Source organism: Chionomys nivalis, chromosome 15 (genome assembly GCF_950005125.1).
Source record: "Chionomys nivalis chromosome 15, mChiNiv1.1, whole genome shotgun sequence".
NCBI classification, from domain to species: domain Eukaryota; kingdom Metazoa; phylum Chordata; class Mammalia; order Rodentia; family Cricetidae; genus Chionomys; species Chionomys nivalis.
The window spans coordinates 16,561,939-16,584,018 of NC_080100.1; the positions used below are offsets into that span (position 1 = coordinate 16,561,939).

The 22,080-nt window shown below is 38.1% G+C and overlaps 1 pseudogene; it reads left to right on the top strand.

The window, feature by feature from the left end:
- The first annotated feature begins 461 nt into the window (after positions 1-461).
- The window catches only part of LOC130887679 (60S ribosomal protein L3-like), a 66,977-nt pseudogene continuing 45,358 nt past the window's right edge, over positions 462-22,080 (top strand).

Genomic DNA, 22,080 nt, shown 5'->3' on the forward strand with positions numbered 1-22,080 from the left:
GTTTCTAGTGGTCACTATTACATAATATTCATTGAAAAAGGAGCAAGTGGTCAAGGAAGAACTTTTAAAAATGTGCAGTTTGAGAATAAAAGAAGCATTAGGGAATGTGAGGGGAACTGAGCATTGTGCTTGAGGGGAGAAAACTTTTAAAGAAAAGCCTGATGTTAAATGGGACAAAGAGAGATTAACTTAGGCTCCAGCTTATAAAAAAGAATTAAAGAAAAGCGTAAGCAGTGAAAGATACCATAAAAACGAGAAAGCTCTTGAAAAGTGCTTGAGTGGGGAATATATTTTCCAGCTGCAGCAAGCAGGAGTCCTTGGCAGCTTTGGCCACGTGATCCTGTCTTTAGAGTCAAAAATACAAGAAATCTACTTCTGCAGCTGAGCAAAGCCTCTTTGACCAGGCATGTGTCAAAAGTGCCTCTCCATGGAAGTCCAGAGATGCCATTACATGAGCTACAATGGTGACATCTAGATTTCATCGGGAACCCCAAATTGTTGGAGATGCCACAGTTCTGGATTACCAACAACAGAGAGGTAAAGTCCAGGTGTGGATGCTGCTCAGAAAGAGAAGTGTGTTTCCAGAAACAAAGCTTAATGGAGTTGGAGATCTGCAGAGCTTGACATCGACATGGAGACACATACTTTGGAGCATGCCCTGATGATTTTTTTTTTTTTTGAGACAGGGTTTCTCTGTAGCTTTGGAGCCTGTCCTGGAACTCAGTCTTGTAGACCAAGCTGGTCTCAAACTCACAAAGTTTATCCCAGTATTTGGGAGGCAGAGGCCCTGAAGATTTTTATATCTTGCTTTGTTCCAGTATTTCCTCATTATGCTTCCTTTTTAAATTGACATGTCACAAACACACAACTCACATATCACTAAGAATCTTGCACATGATGCTGCTGAAATCAGAAAATATGGAATCTAACCTGGTCTATCAAAACAGAAAGGATTGTTTTAGTCGTTTAAGATGAGGAGTTACGTTCTTGGTATCCCACAAATGTGAAAGATGCAGTACGTGAGCTCAAACAGCAAGAAGCATGGGAAACAGTGAGATATTCTTTGTGACAATGAGGAAATCAACCCAGAAGGCAAAATGTAGATTAAGAAGAAAGCAAGAACTTTACCAGTAAGAATAATAGATAATGGATGAGAAAAGTCTTTTTAAGTTGTTGTGTCTTGTTATATTATACATTATTTTTGAATCAATAAACAGAAAACTTTAACTTATTATTAATTACATTTGAAATAGCCAATATAATTTATTTTTAGAAGAATGCTATGTTAACCATTTTACTATCTCTTTTAAAACTTGATTTCGTATAACTGCTTTCAAATACTGCTCAAATTCAAGAACAGCCATACTCCTGCTGTATCTAGGCTGATCAAGCTATCCCTCCATAGTGTATGGGCTCCAAAAAGTCAGTTCACGCATTAGAGATAAATGCTGTTCCCACTGATAGTGGCCCCATAAACATCACAACTCACTCAACTGTTACTGGTACTGAGAGGGTCTATTTTCCCCAACTATCAGTCTTGGGTCAGTAAGCTTCAGCTAACTCAGGTCAGCTGTTTCTGTGGGTATCTCCATCACTGTCTTTAAAATTTTGATCATATTATTCATCCTCCCTCTCTGACTGGACATGGGGAGCTAGACCCAGTGCTTAGCTGTTGCATTCATAAATTACAGCCTGAAGGTTCTATCATGATTAAGGTAGTTATCAATCTTAATCCAGGAGAACGTCAGTCTCCACTATTGCTTAGAGTCATAGCTGGGGTCTATGGAAATTTCCTTGTGGATTCCTGTGAATTTCCTTAATGCTAGATTTCTTCCTAACCTCATAATGGCTCCCCCTATAAAGATACCTCTTTTCTTGTTCTCCGTCTCTGTCCTTTCCCCAACTCAATCATCCCATTACCTCATGTTCTCTTCTTTACACCTTCTCTCCTCCTCCCTCTCCTTATCCCCTTCTTCCTCCCTTCCAACCTTCCCCCCTTCCTTCACACTCCCAAATTATTCAAGAATTCTTGTCTCCTCCCCCTTCCCAGGGGATCCACGTATGTCTATATTGTGGTCCTTCTAGCAACCTTGCTTCTCTGGGGTTGTGGATTGTAGGCTGGTTTTCCTTTGCTTTATGTCTAGCACCCACTTATGAGTGAGTACATACTGTTTTTGTCTTTCTGAATATGGGTTACCTCAGTCGTGATTTTTTTCTAGTTCCATCCATTTAGCTTCAAATTTCATGATATCATTGTTTTTTACCACTGAGTGGTACTCCATTGTATAAATGTAACAAATTTTTTATCCACTCTTAGATTGAGGGTCATCTAGGTTGTTTCCAGGTTCTGGCTATTACAAATAATCCTTTATACTCCGTATTTTGACGAGAAAACTTTCTATCTTAGAAATTTAGGTTGCAAATGGCATAGTAATCAGAAACTAACCTGTTTTCCTCCATATAACCAAAGTGAATGTTTACCACCTCAAATTTACGGTCTTTTAAAATGAGTTTGTGCTTTATCTGTGCTACTTTGTGGAGAGGGAAGATCTCAATATTAATTCCAGAGTAACCTTAAGACAGTGGTGCTCCTCTGACAATATTCCAGTACACAGATTGCTATATATCATTCAGTGTGACTCTTGTTTTACGTTTATTGCAGGAGTAAATATATACAGGTTCTACAGGGATATTGAAAAACAAACCCTGTTACAACATTACATGAGAAGTCAGATATATAGAGAATAATTAGCTATAAAATTATCAGATATTCTTGAACTTGAAAAGCTGTGATTCATAATTTTGTGGAAGTAAACCATACAGACTCTGATAATTATAGGGAAGTAGAAATTCATGTACTGGTTGTTAAAATTTGTTCTGCTTAGAATCTGATATATCTTTTGATACAGGCCATGCTTGTTTCCAGCTCAAGGCACTATTTGAAGATTAGAAATTTTTGTAGGATGAAGTTTCTAGCTGGTGAAGTCTTCAGTGATGGTGACAATTTTAAGGATATAGCATCTCCTCACCAATTCCTGTATATCAGTTCCCTTATCAAAGGTTTTATTTAGGGGTAAGACTATCCAAGTAATACTCTCTCTATACTTAAAAACAAAAATTACCCTAAGCCGGGTAGTGGCAGCACATATGTTTAATCCCAGCTCTCAGGAAGCACAGGCAAACAGACCTCTGTGAGTTCGAGGCCAGCCTGGCTTACAGAGTGAGTATGAGGAGAGCCTGCTGTTACACAGAGAAACCCTGTCTCAAAAAACCAAAACTAAATAAATAAACCAATATATTATTTTTTAATCATTTCTGCAAAGTGAGTAAAAATCTAGGGTCAAGAATTAATTTGATCTAATGTTAGTAAATAATTAAGAATATATTGACTCAGGTCAGCCACTACAAACAGGAGGTGAAAATCACCTTCATTCATGTAAGTTTGCTGCTTCTCTTGCTATATTATAGTTATACTGCTTCAAAAATTTACTACTGTGTTTGGTCTGTGATGTGATAAACACAGAATGGAATGTACTGAATGGTGAAATGTTCTTGAGTTTAAGATATATGGATGAATAATAATTATTAACACAATAAAACCTTATTACTTTTTTAGGCAGATAGAATATTCTGGAACTGTAAAAGTTTGTACTCAAGGGAATTTATCATGTATGCAAAGAAATATGCTGTATCTAAAATTCTCAGTCAAGAAAAATAATCTGATCTATAATATTTGGAGGATGGATTATTCTGTATTTCACATTTCAGACATTTATAAAAATATCCCAACATCTGTAAAGTTGAATTGTTGGCTTTGGATATTTATTGTCCCATCTCCATACACTAAACAGAGAAATACTGAAGCTATGAAGAATATCAAAGTAAAGAACTGATGGGGAAATCTTAGAATCTCCCAGCCCTTTGAATCTAAAAGAATAACTCTAGTTTTTTTTTTCCTTTCCTTGAAAAAAAAAAGTTACCTGTTTTCCTAACTTCTGCTTCAAGTGGGAAAAAAATCTTACTAGTAATATGCATCTCAAATATCCAGCCTTGATTACACTCATGGAATAAGACCAGTAATTATGACAAGAACACAGTTCAGTCTAACAAAGGAAGCAATGTCACTGCTAAGTATAGAGTGTGTTTAAAAGAAAAAAATAGCTGCATTCATGTATTAATGTATTCTAGCACAAACATGTAGCCTAGGCAGGGGAATGACTTGGTACCACAGGACTTAAACATAAATAGAAAACAGAATTAGCTTGCCAATAAAGGTTTCTTTCAAGTGTCACCTTATTTATAGTCCTGGTAAAAACATGAGGAGTCAGATTTAATATTATATCTTTAAAAATACCTTTCAGAAGCTTACAAACCAACAGCTCCTATTAATTGAAGTAGGGCTGCCGGCAACACTGACAATCTGTGGAAGCTGGGTCAAAAGGCTCAGGGAAATGGAAGCTCAGTGACAGCTTGACAGTATGAGACCTTGATCTAACATTCTGGATGTTTCCTACGAATAGGAGTATATTGTACCATTGGCAATGATGAGCAGACTGGGAAGCAGTGCTAAATGCATTACCATCGTGTCATGGCTGATCTCTGTAGATCGGGGCTAACAAGACTTGCTGTTACCGAATGTGCATGCCTAATGACAGGGGATGATAGGGAATGGAAACACTAGGACTTGCTGACAGGTTTTTGCACTCACCAGCAAGGTTCTGTAATAATAATCAGCACTCAGTTAAAACACCTGTCCGGCAGTTTCCTTTTAATGCACTTATGGAAGTGGCTCATAAAAATATCAGTAGGTTTTTCAGATGACAAAATAGGTTACTAACTGAAAAGGGAAAGCCCAGAATGATACGAAGAAAGTATATCTGTGATCTTGGAGATAAGCAATGACTCTGGTGGAAAAGGGATCAACTATTAATATAAAGTAATGAGTTAAAAATCAGAATTGACATTTCATACTGCATGATAGAGCCCTCATGAAGAAAGTGAGACTCGGGGAGTACTTAATATGTGCATTCCCATGTATTTCATCTAGCTCTGTTTCACTGGTATCATGCATCAGTGAAGTTAAGGCCACTAGCACCTTTTTGTTTCTTTACTCTTCTTACAAATATTACATCCTGACTGCAGTTCCCCTTCCTCATCTCCTAACAATCTCTCTTCCCCGACTCCCGTCTCCCTCAAATCCTCTACTCCTCTCTTTCCCTTCAGGAAAGGTCAGGCTTCCCAGGGAGATCAACCAAACATGGCTTCTCAAATTCACAAAAAAATCATATGAAACACATCCCTTCCTATTAAGACTGTGTGAGGGAACTCGTAGGAGGAAAGGGACAAAAAGCAGTCAAAAGAGTCAAAGACAGACCTCACGACCAATCTTAGGAGTCCTATTAGAAAATCAAGCTGTACATCCATAAAATATATTCAGAAGGCCTTTTGCAGATTCATGCAGACTCTCTTATTCTCAAGTCCATCTCTTTGAGGCTATATGGGCCCTGGATAGTTGATTCAGTGAGCCACGTACTTGTGTACCTGAACCCTTGGCTCCTACAGTCCTTCTTTTTCAGTATATCCCAAGCTCTGCCTCATGTTTGATGCAGGTGTCTACATCTGCTCCCATCTGTTGATGGATGAAGTCTCTCTGATTAGTAAGCTAGACTACCGTCTAGGAGTATAGTAGAATATCATTAAGAAAATAAGGATCCTTTCAATGGCTCTTTTTTCTAGGTTCTGTTGGTTTCTATACTAGGTCCCTGGCCTATCCAGACTCTGGTTCCTGACAATCCAGGCAGTATCAGGTGTGGGCACCATCTCCCGGCATGGAACTCAAGTTGAATCAGTCGTTGATTGGCCACAGAAGTTCTGTTCCAACTTTAGCCCAGCACGACTCGCAGACAGAACAAATTGTAAGCTAAACGTTTTGTGGCTGCTTTGGTGTCTAACTCCTCTACTGATATACTTGCCTACTTACAGAAGACAGAGATTTCAGGCTCTTTGTTCCCCATTACTTGGAGTCTTCACTGTGGTCACCCTGGCAGTTCCCTGGGAGTTTTCATGTCACTATGTTTTTCCCGCACTCCAGAAATACTCTACCCAATTCAACTACCTGTTTTAGTACTCTCCTATCCTTCTTATCCCTGTTGTTCTCATATCTACCTGCTCTGATTCTACCTGCAAAATCTATTCTATTTTTGTTTCCTAGCGATATTCATCCATCCTGCATTGAGCCCTTCTTGTTACTTAACCTCTCTGGGTCTGTGGATTGTTACATGATTATCCTTCTCAAATAATATCCACTTATAAATAAGCACATACCATGTTAGTTTTTCTGGGTCTGAGTTACCCAACTACGGGTAGTGTTTTATAGTTCAGCCCAGATGTCTTCAAATTTCATGATGTTAATTTTTTTAATAGCTGAGTGATACTCCATTGTGGATATATATTACATTTTTTTCATTCTTTCTTTAATTGATAAACATCTAGGCTGTTTTCAGGGTTTCAACTTTTGATAAAAGACATTTTAAATGAATGAGATAATATTTTCTTTTTGTTCATCTCCATTTACTTAATTGGTGATGATGTCAAACAATATTTTCATAAATGTGTTAATTGTGTGAAATTACTCATTAAAATGTGTTAGTATCATTTGTCAATATAAATATAGCTCTTTTGGTATCATGTTTCAGGTTTGCTTACATATTATGGCTATTTTTCCTTTACAGGATGAATGGTAAATATGAATAGTAAAATGCTCATTGTTTCTCCAGTGTGTAGATAGCATCTTAATCCAATTTCCGGTTTCATTTTCTTTTAATAGCAAGTCTTTTCGTTCATTTTCTTGTTGCTATTTATTACCTTGTGCTTTTCTGTCTTGTATAAAGAACTCAGTGTTACAATGATGTTCTTTAGGTTACCCCTTGCATTTTCTTTTATCAGGTTTTTATTATCAGGAATTCTATTCTTGTTTTGATTTATTGCGAGCTAGTTACACATGGAGTGAGAGTGTTGAGTGTTAGACTTCTGAATAAGAATGTCCACCTTTCTCTGCCATTTTAGTTCAGAGTCGATCGTTTCCCCAATGTGCATTTTTGGTTTTTTTTTTTATCACTAATGAAATGGATATAGAAGTATGGATTAAATTTTGAATTCTCTGTATATAAATACTCATATAGTATGCTATAATTTTAGCTACCATAGTCATTAATATATTATAAGATATTTTAATGCCTCCGAATGCTTTCTTCTTGGCCTAAACAGTTTTTGCTATTGAAAGTCTTTTGTGTGTCCATATATATTCTGGCATTATTTCTATTAGTTCTGATAAAATTGAATTTATGTTTTGATGCCTGTTGGAATGAATTTGTAGTGTGCTTTATGTAGTATGGAAATTTTAGACATCTTAATTCTCCCAACCGTGAGAACTAGAAGTGTTTCCCTATGTATACTAGTATGTATGTCCTATTCAAATGCAATCACCTCCATTGAATAGTTTTAATTGTAAAGGTGTTTTTTTAATTTAAATGCATTTCTAAATATTTAATTTATTTGATCATTTCTTATTCATCATTACCACTATTTTTTTTAAAAACAATTGACTTTAATAGAAAATAGAATTTCAAGTACTGCAATAATCATTTAATTTATATGGAGAAGAAATGTTCTTCCAGTACAGAAATGCATAGTCATTGACAGTGATGAATGACTTAGTTTATGCTTTAAGTGATCTAGGAAATAATATGTAAAACCAGCCACAAGATGTATCTGGAAAAAATGAAATACAGGTGGGATTAGAGGATAAGCCAAAGGTTGAAAATATTTCTGGTATTTGCCATCAGCACATTTCTGTTGAGATTTGGTCTATATCTGCAATCTAGTCTCTGTTCATATAGAACTAATGACTTGAGTAGCAGTGGCAGAGCTGAGAGGTAAGCATGATCCCCAGAGTGAAATTTCTCACATTACACATCTGATTTAACATATGCTGTTACCGAATGTCAGAGCTGCTACATCAGAGATAGCAACTCTCCCCTGGGAGAAGTATCTAGTTAGTGACAAGTTGTTTACACTGTGCCTTTTACACCCTCATTAAATGCAAAGTTTCATCTTGACTTTGTTTGGTTGAGTCATTTTCTCAGCATGTGTTTTTTATTTACCATTCCTCACGCTTCATCTACCATGACCATGTTTGAGGGTCCTCATAATAATATATTGTTTGACAACTTCAAATAGAACTTATTATTTTCTTAGGATAAAGAAAATTTCTCATGCCGAATTAAGTGCAAGAGACAATAAGTAAGTAAATAAATAAATAAAAATAACCAGAGGGCTTTTTACACATTTTTCAATAACTTTGCTACAGCATGATAAAAGGCAAAAGAATATAGCTATGAAGAGCCATTGTACATAAAGGTGAAAGAGGCGAGTTTCCTGCCCTTTCACTAAGGCTACCAGCCCAGACCAGTGAGTGCCTGACTAGAGGGCAGGCCTCAAGGTCCCCGCCAGGGGAAGCAGGCCCCTGCTGCTGGGGTTGCAGTCTCTGCTTGTGATCTCCTGGACCTGCTCTCCCTGCCGCCTATTTCCCTTGGTCCCTGGCTCATTGGGGCCACCAGGAATCCCTGCATAGGTGCTGAGAAGTCCCATCTGGATGGGTGAGTGTGTGCTATCCTGGGGCGCACTGTCCCGGTAGAGAGCACAAACGCCCCCCCCCCCCAGCTCCTGCTGCAAGGCTTTCTTTCCTACACACCCGCCCCCCACCCCCACCCCCAAGCCTGCCTTGTCTGCAAGGTCCTTTACTGTGGAACAATTTCCTGCCCTTTCACTGAGGCTACCAACCCAGAGTAGTGAGGGCCTGACTAGAGGGCAGGCCTCAAGGTCCCCGCCAGGGAAAGCGGGCCCCCGCTGCTGGGGCTGCAGTCTCTGCTGTGATCTCCTGGACCTGCTCTGCCTGCGCCCTACTTCCCTTTGTCCCTGGCTCATTGGGGCATCCAGGAGTTCCTGTGTAGGTGCCGAGAAGTTTCATCGGGACGGGTGAGTGTGTGCTATCCTGGGGCAGACGGTCCCGGTAGAGAGCACAAACACCCCTCCCCCAGCTCCTGCTGCAAGGCTTTCTCTCCTACACACCCGCCCCCACCCCCACCCCCAAGCCTGCCTTGTCTGCAAGGTCCTTAGCTGTGGAACAGTTTCCTGCCCTTTCACTAAGGCTACCAGCCCAGACCAGTGAGTGCCTGACTAGAGGGCAGGCCTCAAGGTCCCCGCCAGGGAAAGCGGGCCCCTGCTGCTGGGGCTGCAGTCTCTGCTGTGATCTCCTGGACCTGCTCTGCCTGCGCCCTACTTCCCTTAGTCCCTGGCTCATTGGGGCATCCAGGAGTTCCTGTGTAGGTGCCAGAAGTTTCATCGGGACGGGTGAGTGTGTACTATCCTGGGGCGGACGGTCCCGGTAGAGAGCACAAACACCCCTACACTAAGGATACCCAACCAGAGCAGTGAGTGCCTGCCTAGCGGGCAGGCCTCAGCAACCCCCGAAAGGGAGCGCAGGCACCTCCAGCTTGTACTGCAGTGTCGCCTGTGTTCTACTTGACCCCGCCCGACCCCTTGCATTCGGCCTTCTTTACGCGGGTCATTGGAATACCACGCATCCATGTTTTGGTGTTGAGGAGTTCACCTGGAAGAGAACGGTTCCTGCCCCTACACTGAGGAGATACACCTAGAGAGTTAGTCACAGCAAAGACTGGTCCAAGACATCAGGCCTCTCCTGGCTCCATTTGAAGGAAAAGATGGGCAGGCGCCAATGCAAGAATTCCCCCAACAACTTGAAAGGCAACGTGACATCACCAGGATCCAGGAATCCCGAAATGAGAAGTGTACACCCTAATCCAGAAGAATTAGAAGAATTCGACTCAAAAGTGAATTTTATGAAAATAATAGAGGACCTTAAACAGGAGGTGAAAAACTGCCACAACCAATTAGAGATTACAAACAAAAAGGTAGAGGAAATGAATAAATCTCTCAAAGATACCCAAGAAAACCAAGAGAAACAAGAAAAAGTAATCAAACAGGTAAGGGAAACGGTTCAAGACTTGAAGAATGAAGTGGAAGTAATAAAGAAAACACAAACCGAGGGAAGGATGGAGATGGAAAATTTGAATAAACGAACAGGAACTACAGAGACAAGTACCACCAACAGATTACAAGAGATAGAAGAAAGAATCTCAGACACTGAAGATACCATAGAGAAAATAAACACTCTCATCAAAGAAAACAGCATAACCAACAAATTCTCATCACAAAACATTCAGGAAATCTGGGACACAATAAAAAGACCAAACCTAAGAATAATAGGGATAGAAGAAGGAGAAGATCTACAGCTCAATGGTCCAGAAAATATATTTAATAAAATTATAGAAGAAAACTTTCCCAACCTTAAGAAAGATATTCCTTTGAAGGTCCAAGAAGCATACAGAACACCAAATCGACTGGATCAAAAAAAAACATCTCCTCGTCATATAATAATCAAAACACAAAACATACAGAATAAAGAAAGAATATTAAGAGCTGCAAAGGAAAAAGGTCAAGTTACCTATAAAGGTAAACCTATCAGACTTACACCTGATTTCTCTATGGAAACCATGAAAGCCAGAAGGTCCTGGATAGATATACTGCAGAAACTACGAGACCATGGATGCAAGCCCAGACTTCTATACCCAGCCAAGCTTTCGTTCACTATAAATGGAGAAAACAAAATTTTCCAGGATAAAAACAAATTTAAACAATACGTAGCCACAAATCCAGCCCTTCAGAAAGTAATTGAAGGAAAATCACAAACCAAGGAGTCCAACAATGCCCACAATAACTCAGACATCTAATGACCCTTCACCAGCACAACTTGAAGAAGGGAAACACACAAACTCTACTACCAAAGGAAAGAAGGAAAGAAAGGAAAAATGACTGGAGTTAACAACCACTGGTCATTAATATCACTTAATATCAATGGACTCAACTCACCTATAAAGAGGCACAGGCTAAGAGATTGGATACGAAAACAGGATCCAACATTCTGCTGCTTACAAGAAACACACCTCAACCACAAAGACAGACATCTACTCAGAGTAAAGGGCTGGGAAAAGGTTTATCAAGCAAACGGACCTAAGAAACAAGCAGGTGTGGCCATACTAATTTCTAAGAAAGTTGACTTCAAACTAAAATCAATCAAAAGAGATGGAGATGGACATTTTTTACTCATAACAGGAACAATTCACCAGGATGAAGTCTCAATCCTGAATATTTATGCCCCTAATATAAAAGCACCCACTTATGTAAAAGAAACGTTACTAAAACTCAAGGCAGTCATCAAACCACACACACTAATAGTAGGAGATTTCAACACTCCTCTCTCACCAATGGACAGGTCAATCAGACAGAAACCTAACAGAGAAATAAGAGGATTAAGGGAGGTAATGAATCAAATGGACTTAACAGACATCTATAGAACATTCCACTCAAATAAGAAAGAATATACCTTCTTCTCTGCAGCTCATGGAACCTTCTCGAAAATAGACCACATACTCGGTAACAAAGCAAACTTACACAGTTACAAAAAAATATCGGTAACCACCTGTGTCTTATCAGATCACCATGGATTAAAGTTAGAATTCAACAACAATGCTATCCCCAGAAAGCCTATGAACTCATGGAAATTGGACAGTCAACTACTGAACCACACCTGGATCAAGGAAGAAATAAAGAAAGAAATTAAAGTCTTTCTTGAATTCAATGAAAACGAAGACTCATCATACTCAAACCTATGGGACACTATGAAAGCAGTGCTAAGAGGAAAGTTCATAGCATTAAGTGCCCACATAAAGAAAACGGAGAAAGCACACATTGGAGACCTAATAGCCCACCTTAAAGCTTTAGAAAGAAAAGAAGCAGACTCACCTAGGAGAAGTAGAAGACTGGAAATAATCAAATTGAGGGCTGAAATCAACAAAATAGAAACACAGAAAACAATCCAAAGAATCAATGAAACAAAAAGCTGGTTCTTGGAGAAAATCAATAAGATTGATAAACCCCTATCCAAACTAATCAAACGGCGGAGAGAGAATACGCAAATTAACAAAATCAGAAACGAAAAGGGAGACATAACCACAGACACAGACGAAATTCAGAGAATCATTAGATCTTACTACAAAAACCTGTATGCCACAAAATTGGAAAATGTAAAAGAAATGGACACTTTTTTAGATAAGTACCATATACCAAAGTTAAACCAGGACCAGGTGAACAATCTAAATAGACCCGTTAGTCGCGAAGAATTAGAAGTTGTTATAAAAAACCTTCCCACCAAAAAAAGCCAAGGTCCAGACGGCTTTAATGCAGAATTCTACCAGAACTTCCAAGAAGACCTAATACCTATACTCCTTAATGTATTTCACAATATTGAAACAGAGAAGTCATTGCCAAATTCCTTTTATGAAGCTGAAGTTACTCTGATACCAAAACCACACAAAGACACAACCAAGAAAGAGAACTACAGGCCAATCTCACTCATGAACATCGACGCAAAAATACTCAATAAAATACTGGCAAACCGAATCCAAGAACACATTAGAAAAATTATCCATTATGATCAAGTAGGCTTCATCCCAGAGATGCAGGGCTGGTTCAACATACGAAAATCTATCAATGTAATCCATCATATAAATAATCTGAAAGAAAAAAACCATATGATCATTTCATTAGATGCGGAAAAAGCATTTGACAAAATTCAACATCCCTTTATGATAAAGGTCTTAGAGAGATTAGGAATACAAGGGTCGTTCCTAAATATAATAAAAGCTATTTATAGCAAGCCGTCAGCTAACATCAAATTAAATGGAGAGAAACTCAAAGCTATTCCACTAAAATCAGGAACACGACAAGGTTGTCCACTCTCTCCATACCTCTTTAATATAGTGCTTGAAATTCTAGCAATAGCAATAAGACAACATAAGGGGATCAAAGGGATTCAAATCGGAAAGGAAGAAGTTAAACTTTCATTATTTGCAGACGATATGATAGTGTACATAAGCGACCCCAAAAACTCCAGCAAAGAACTCCTTCAGCTGATAAACACCTTTAGTAGCGTTGCAGGATACAAGATCAATTCCAAAAAATCAGTTGCCCTCCTATACACAAAGGATAAGGAAGCAGAGATGGAAATCAGAGAAGCATCACCCTTCACGATAGCCACAAATAGCATAAAATATCTTGGGGTAACCCTAACCAAGGAAGTAAAGGATCTATTTGACAAGAACTTTAAGTCAATGAAGAAAGAAATTGAGGAGGATACCAGAAAATGGAAGGATCTCCCTTGCTCTTGGATAGGGAGGATCAACATAGTAAAAATGGCAATTCTACCAAGGGCAATTTATAGATTCAATGCAATCCCCATTAAAATCCCATCAAAATTCTTCACAGATCTTGAGAGGACAATAATCAACTTTATATGGAGAAACAAAAAACCCAGGATAGCCAAAACAATCTTATATAATAAAGGATCGTCTGGAGGCATTACCATCCCTGACCTCAAACTCTATTACAGAGCCTCAGTATTGAAAACAGCTTGGTATTGGCATAAAAACAGAGAAGTCGATCAATGGAACTGAGTAGAAGACCCTGATTTTAACCCACAAACTTATGAACACCTAATTTTTGATAAAGGAGCTAAAAGTATTCAATGGAAAAAAGAGAGCATCTTCAACAAATGGTGCTGGCAGAACTGGTTGTCAACGTGTAGAAGAATGAAAATAGATCCATATCTATCACCATGCACAAAACTCAAGTCCAAATGGATTAAAGACCTCAATATTAGTCTGAACACACTGAACCTGATAGAAGAAAAAGTTGGAAGTACTCTACAACATATGGGTACAGGAGATCACTTCCTACGTTTATCCCCAGCAGCACAGACATTAAGGGCAACATTGAATAAATGGGACCTCCTGAAACTGAGTAGCTTCTGTAAAGCAAAGGACACTGTCACTAAGACAAAAAGGCAACCCACTGACTGGGAGAAGATCTTCACCAACCCTGCAACAGACAAAGGTCTGATCACCAAAATATATAAAGAACTCAAGAAACTAAACTTTAAAATGCTAATGAACCCAATAAAAAAATGGGGCACTGATCTGAACAGAGAATTCTCAACAGAAGAAATTCAAATGGCCAAAAGACACCTAAGGTCATGCTCAACCTCCTTAGCGATAAGGGAAATGCAAATTAAAACAACTTTGAGATACCATCTTACACCTGTCAGAATGGCTAAAATCAAAAACACCAATGATAGCCTTTGCTGGAGAGGTTGTGGAGAAAGAGGCACACTCATTCATTGCTGGTGGGAATGCAAACTTGTGCAACCACTTTGGAAATCAGTGTGGCGATTTCTCAGGAAATTAGGGATCAACCTACCCCAAGATCCAGTAATACCACTATTGGGAATATACCCAAGAGATGCCACATCAAATGACAAAAGTATCTGTTCAACTATGTTCATAGCAGCATTGTTTGTAATAGCCAAAACCTGGAAACAACCTAGATGCCCTTCAATGGAGGAATGGATGAAGAAAGTGTGGAATATATACATATTAGAGTACTACTCAGCAGTAAAAAACAATGACTTCTCGAATTTTGCGTGCAAATGGATGGAAATAGAAAACACTATCCTGAGTGAGGTATCCCAGACCCAAAAAGAGGAACATGGGATGTACTCACTCATAATCGGTTTCTAGCCATAAGTAAAAGACATTAAGCATATAATGTGCGATCCTATAGAAGTTAAATAAGAAAGTGAACCCAAAGAAAATCATATAGTCATCCGCATGGAGAGGGGGAAGTAGACAAGATTGCAGGGCAAAAAATGGGAACTTGCGGGTGAGGTGGCATGGGGCAAAGGGGAAATGGGATGAGAAATATGAGAAGGGGAGGATGGGAGGAGCTCGGGGGATTGGGATGGTTGGGATATAGGAAGGATGGATACGGGAGCAGCGAAGTATATATCCTATCTAAGGGAGCCATCTTAGGGTTGGCAAGAGACTTGACTCTAGAGGGGTTCGCAGGTGTCCAGGAATATGTCCCCAGCTGGTACCTTGGGCAACTAAGGAGAGGGAACCTGAAATGACCCTATCCTATACTGATGAATATCTTGCATATCACCTTAGAACCTTCATCTGGCGATGGATCAAGGTAGAGACAGAGTCTCAATTTGGAGCAACGGTCTGAGCTCTTAAGGTCCAAATGAGGAGCAGAAGGAGGGAGAACAAGAGCAAAAAATCAGGACCACGAGGGATGCACCCACCCACTGTGACAGTGGAACTGATTTATTAGGAGCCCACCAAGGCCAGCTGGTCTGGGACTGAATAAGCATGGGTTGATTCCGGACTCTCTGAGCATGGCGGTCAACGAAGACTGATGAGAAGCCAAGGACAATGGCACTAGGTTTCAATCCTAATACATGAACTGGCTTTGTGGGAGCTTAGCCTGTTTAGAAGCTCACCTTCCTGGACGTAGATAGAAGACCTTCGTCTTCCCGCAGGGCAGAGAATTTGGACTGCTCTTCAGTATCGAGAGGGAGGGGGAATGGTGTGGGGGGAGGAGAAGAGGAGTGGGGATAGGGGGAGGGGAGTGGGGGGAGGGGGCAATATTTGGGAGGAGGGGAGGGAAATGGGAAACGGGGAGCAGGTGGAAATTTTAATTAAAAAAGAATAAAAAAAAAAAAAAAAAAAAAAAAAAAAAAGGTGAAAGAGGCAAATTTCCAATTCCACAGCTTCTCTAATGTACGTGTTTTCTTATCTGACATTTTTTTTGCATACTTAGTCTTAGGTGTGTTTGGATATTCATTTCATTTATTTAGCACAGAATAAGCATATCACTCTTCTTGAGCCAGAGCAAAATCTTGAGCAATTTCTATAATATGCTGAAATAATATGACATGTAACTAATAGTGCTAAGATGTCTATGGTATTCTCAATCACAGTGGTCCCTCTATATAGCTAACCTTACTCCTCAAACTATAGGAACATCCATACAGAGGTGAATAAAAGAAGAACTAAAGTTTAAGTAGAACTGTAGGGAATGGAGGAAACTATGAATGGGTGAAACCCTGATTGAATGAATGGGTTTTGTTGAAATTGTCATGGTCACCCCAAATCATCCAAGCCTTGAACCCATGTGATTTCAACAGAGCTATACCTCATATGAGTCATGTTCAGAGGATGACAAATCTTTCCTTGGGGATCTGAATGTGAGCAAGTGACAAATATTTACACAAACTAGCAACCACAGCAACCTCCACTGATACACTTATAACTGGAAACTCTCCTCCTGAAGATAATATATACCAAGATTAGCTGACCCTATCCACTGTACTGTACAGAATAAACAAGTTGAGGTTCTTCTGAATCACAGCTGTATCAGGTATCTCTATCAGAGTACACATCCAGCATGATTCCACTATCTCTCTATGTGTGTGTCCATGTGTTTGTTATTTCTGTCTTACTTCAATACTCTTTGCCAGCATTCCAGGATCAAGGTATGAAGGCCATGGTAGACCACTACTGGAAATTATCATATTCTGTATTTGGCAGGGTCTCTGTAGATAAACTCATAGATGCTGTGGTTGACTGCAGAAACATCTGGTACACAATGAAATCAGTCAAGCATGCAGTTTGGCTGGTAGAGAAGCTTACATGATCCAACACCAGATGAGATGTAATTGCCTGGGTAAAGAAGACGTCTTTTTCATCAGAAATATGTCCCCTACTTGGTGAACAGCATTACACTGGCTGATCCAATGTTCATATACAATATATATGGCTTGAACTCATTAGACTCAATAATGTATTGTTTAATAATTTAAGGAAGTTTTAAAGTTGGTTCATAATGTAACAAAGAGAGTTCAGAACACAGTTGATGAATTTTCTCAAAATATAGTGTATATACAAATACAATTTAAACAAAAATAAAATTTATAAATGAAAAGAATCATGCAAATTTAAATTAAAGTAATATTTTATTGAAGATTAATTGAAGAACTATATTAATTTTTATTCTTTATTTTTGTCATGTGTACATGAAAAACATAGGTATACCAATATATGACTACACATATATTTAACTGCAGTGCAATAACATTATTATAGTTAGATTTCTACCACACAAAATTTTAAATGATGTCATGATATGTTTATAGCATTTATTTTCTTAATTGCTATAATTTTCCTGTTATTCTTTTGCTGTGATTAATCATCCTATATTTAGATACCTTATGATCATAAATTACATAGGTCTACATTTTTAATCAAAATATTTTAAATATGTCATTATTTGAACATTAGGGTAATGAAATATTAGCATTTTCAAAATTCTTATTGTTGTTTACATGAACTTTTCAAAACATTTATAGAAAAGTAAGCATAATCATTGGTATTAACAAATTATTTAAGTAAAGAAACAATTTCATTAATATGTATCTTTGATTTCTTTCTCAGGCTTATAATTAAAAAAAGAAAGAAAAAAATCAGTATAAGTACTATCTTTTCAATTCAAGTGTTTATAGAGATTCATGATAACATCATCAAATTTGAAAGCATTTATTATATAAAACAGCAGAAAAATGTGAAATGAGGTAAGACAAGATAAAAAGTCACTTCTTCCACAATTCATCTAAAGTTTACACCTTCTGTCAATCTCTTCATTGAAATACTTCAAAATTAAGATTCTTTTTTCAAATCAGATTCATCGCTATTAAAAGTGTGGATTACATAATGTATTTCACAATAAAATGAGCAAGTTATTATTGGAATCTGAATGACCTCCCCATAGCTATGTCAGGGTCTTATTTACCAGTGATGGGCCTTTGTAAGCGTATGACTGAATTGATGGAAATAGAACATAGGGCCTGTGTAGAGGAGGTGAAGCACAGGAGTCTCCCCATGTAACAGTACATCTTTCCCCAAATGCTTGCCTCCTCTTTCCATTCAGTTGTCTGGATACCATGAGATAGGTCACATTGGTGTAATGAATAGATTTACCATACTGTTTCTGTCCTAACATCAAAGTAAAAGAAATAGAAAATCTGATCTTGGGCTGACACTAAAACCCAGACAAAGGTAAATTAAGGTATTTTATAATGGCAATAAACTCATTTAAATAGAGAAAAGGTCAGTTCTGATTATTATTAGGTACATGAATATTTGTAGTTACTGGGAAAATTGGCTTTAATCTATCAGAGTTTGAAAGATCACATATTGCACTAAAACTGAGTTTGAAAAATATTGAATCTTATATTCTCTTTTTTATGAGGAAGACAAAAACATGTTGGAAAAGTAAATTATCATAATTCTTACTTTTATTATCCCAGAGGAGCTATCACATGTTTATTTTTATTTCTGAACACGCTTGATTATGCTGAGGACTTCTCACTAGTTTTACATCTACTGTTTGCTAAGACACTAGATGAATACAAATTTATACAACAGATAAAAATACATATATTAATTTACTCCTTTGAAGACCAATAAATTGCCATTTACACTTATGTATGTAATTTGTTTACTATGCAACTGGCCATATGAATCAAACCAATAGAGAGGATTATAACATTTATAAATTGTTATTGCTGACTATACTTATGCCAACCAAAAGCAATTTTCAGTACTCTATAGATTTCCTTTAAAATGGTTAAACTGTAATGTGGAGAAAACAAATATATTAAATTCATGGCTAACATGACAAATATTATGTTAGGGAAGGAACTACAGACTCAAGACAAATATTGCATTTCCTTTCATATATAGAATCTATATTTCACAATGAGATAAAAACTGGAAGTTGAGGCATTTGAAAAACTAGATTAGGCAGATCAAATCTAAGAAATCTGTAGAGAACCACAGAAGTCAATGAAATATTTACACAAAAAAGAAAAAGTATAGAATTCAGGCAATATCACAACCACATCGCTTCCCACTGCTTAAAAAAAAAAATCTTGATTACATTGTTTGCTTTTCTGCAGTTCTGAAATACACAGCCAGAACTTATTGACAACCTTTTCCTGTGCTCAGAGTAAATGGGATGAGTAGGGTTTAAGATCCTTGGGCACTACAGAGCATTAAATCATCCCACAAATCCAGGATCATTTGACATTACTTTTTGAAGAACCACTCACATACCATCAGATCAGTCACATCTTTCTTTATGATCTTGAAAGAAAAGGAAGAATGAAAGCTGCAGAACACAATCTCACTTTCACCAAACCAGGGAAGGGATAATTAGGGAATTGGTAGTGCTGCAATTCAGAAGACACTGAAAAAGAAAAGAGGCAGAAATTTTTTTCCCATTCTTGGCTTATTCAGTATTCCCTTGGACATTTTACTCTTCTATTTCTGCTTTCAAATCTGGATCTTCCCTTCTTTATTTTTCTCTATTAAAACTCGGCACCCAGGGCTCAAAGATGATTTTAGTTAAGAATCCTCCACTCCTGCAGGGGATTTGGATTCAGATTCCATCACCCAAATGGTGGCTCACAATCACACTAGCTACTGCCTTAAGGTTCTGAATGCCCTCTTCTGGAATTAAGGAACTCCACCACACATAGTCCTTTCTTTTTTTTTTTCAATTGGGAATTCCTTGTTAGTTCAAATTTTCAAATAATAATAATATGAAACCTGGAACAACAATATAATGTAACAATAGAGGTCACAAACTAAAACAATTGGTATCGAATCCAGTATAGTTTGTCTTCAAAAACACTTACTAACATTTTTGTCATTGCGTGGTGTCTAGTATAATGCTGAGTACAGAAATCATGCTCTGTATGCATTTCCATGACCTCAACAGAAATAAAAATAGATGCTTTTTTCAATACGAAAATAGACTATAAGAGACGAGATTTAAATGAAGGTACTCTCTTCCACATTCTGTGAAGTCAAGACTTGATCTAACAGGCCACTTAGATCTTAAGTTCAGAAGATTTTAATTTATGTAGTTTAGCTAATAACACGAATTGCACCTATTCTCATAGTTATGCAGCAAAGGTGGATAGTGAATGAGAGCTTATTTTTCTGTCAAACCATCTTAGATATTGGTTACTGTTACTTAGAAAACTAAATACCAGTTGTATTTTTCTTTTGCATAAATTTCTAAAATAGAACACATCTAAAATATTTATCAAGCTGCCGTCTAAGTAAAGTGTTAATACATTCTCACTATAAAATATCAATGATTGGCCGAGTGGTAGTGGCACACACCTTTAATTCCGGCACTTGGGAGGCAGAGGCAGGGCGAATCTCTGTGAGTTCAAGGCCAGTTTGGTCTACAAGAGCAAAGGACAGCAAAGCCCAGGACAGCGAGGGCTACTCAGACAATCCCTGTATCGAAAAGCCAAATAACTAACTTAAATAAACTATTAGCTTTATAACAAAGTAAAAAAAAAAAAACAAAAAAACTTTTCACTTTTCTTTTAACACTTAAAATACTCTTTCCACATTTTTATGCAGTATGCTCCAATTTCTATTGATTTGGGAGTCCCCTCTGTGTGCTGTGATTACCATTAATGAATAAAAGAGACTGCTTTGGACCTATAGCGAGTCAGAACTTAGGGAAAGCTAGGCTGAATGCTGAGAGAAAAAAGGGCATATTCAGAGAGAAGCCGTGGAGCCACTAGAAACAGATGTGGTGGAACTTTTAAATTAAGATGTAAGAATCAGCCAATAAGAAATTAGAGCTATTTCTGTCCATTTGCATGCAGAATTCAAGAAGTCATTGTTTTTTACTGCTGAGTAGTACTCTAATATGTATATATTCCATACTTTCTTCATTCATTCTTCCATTGAAGGGCATCTAGGTTGTTTCCAGGTTCTGGCTATTACAAACAATGCGGCTGTGAACATAGTTGAGCATATACTTTTGTTGTATGATAGGGCATCTCTTGAGTATATTCCCAAGAGTGGTATTGCTGGGTCCAGGGATAGGTTGATCTCGAATTTCCTGAGAAACCACCACACTGCTTTCCAAAGTGGTTGCACAAGTTTGCATTCCCACCAGCAATGGATGAGTGTACCCCTTACTCCACAACCTCTCCAGCAAAGGCTATCATTGGTGTTTTTGATTTTAGCCATTCTGTCAGGTGTAAGATGGTATCTTAAAGTTGTCTTGATTTGCATTTCCCTGATCGCTAAGGAAGTTGAGCATGACCTTAAGTGTCTTTTGGCCATTTGAACTTCTTCTGTTGAGAATTCTCTGTTCAGCTCAGTGCCCCATCGGACAATGAGGACTGCTGAGAAGTCAAGAACAATGGCACTGGGATTTGATCCTACTGCACATACTGGCTTTGTGGGAGCCTAGGCAGTTTGGATGCTCACCTTAATAGACCTGGAAGGAGGTGGGAGGTCCTTGGACTTCCCACAAGGCAGGGAACCCTGACTGCTCTTTAGCCTGATGAGGGAGGGGGACTTGATTGGGGGAGGGGGAGGGAAATGGGAGGCGGTGGCAGGGAGGAGGCAGAAATCTTTAATAAATAAATTAATTAAAAAAAACAGAATAAATTAGAGCTAATGAGCCAAGCAGTGATTTAATTAATAGTTTCTGTGTGATTATTTCAGGTCTAAGCCAGACAGGGAGCCAGGAACCAGAAAGCAACCTCCTCCAACATTCCATTGAGGTTTCACCTTAAAAATTCAATTTTCTCTTGAATTCCATTTCACAAGCCTTTTACAATATATTTTTCCAAGAAGGCATATGATCATATGTACAATGTTTGCATATCTATTAATTGTCATCTTTTAAAATCTATTATCTTTTTCTATCATCTACTTATATCTATCTAGCGTGTCTATATATTCATCTTGTAAATTTCTTATTGTGGCAAAACACTAACAAAAGATCTTAAAAGAATAAGGGTTGACTTTGGTGTGTGGTTTGAAGATGAGTCATGCTGGAAGAAATGTGACATCATTGGTCTCATCACTTCCACAATCAGGAAGTCGAAATAATTAATGCTGCTTCTTTATTTTTTTCACTTTCTGTTTTTTTTCATTCACT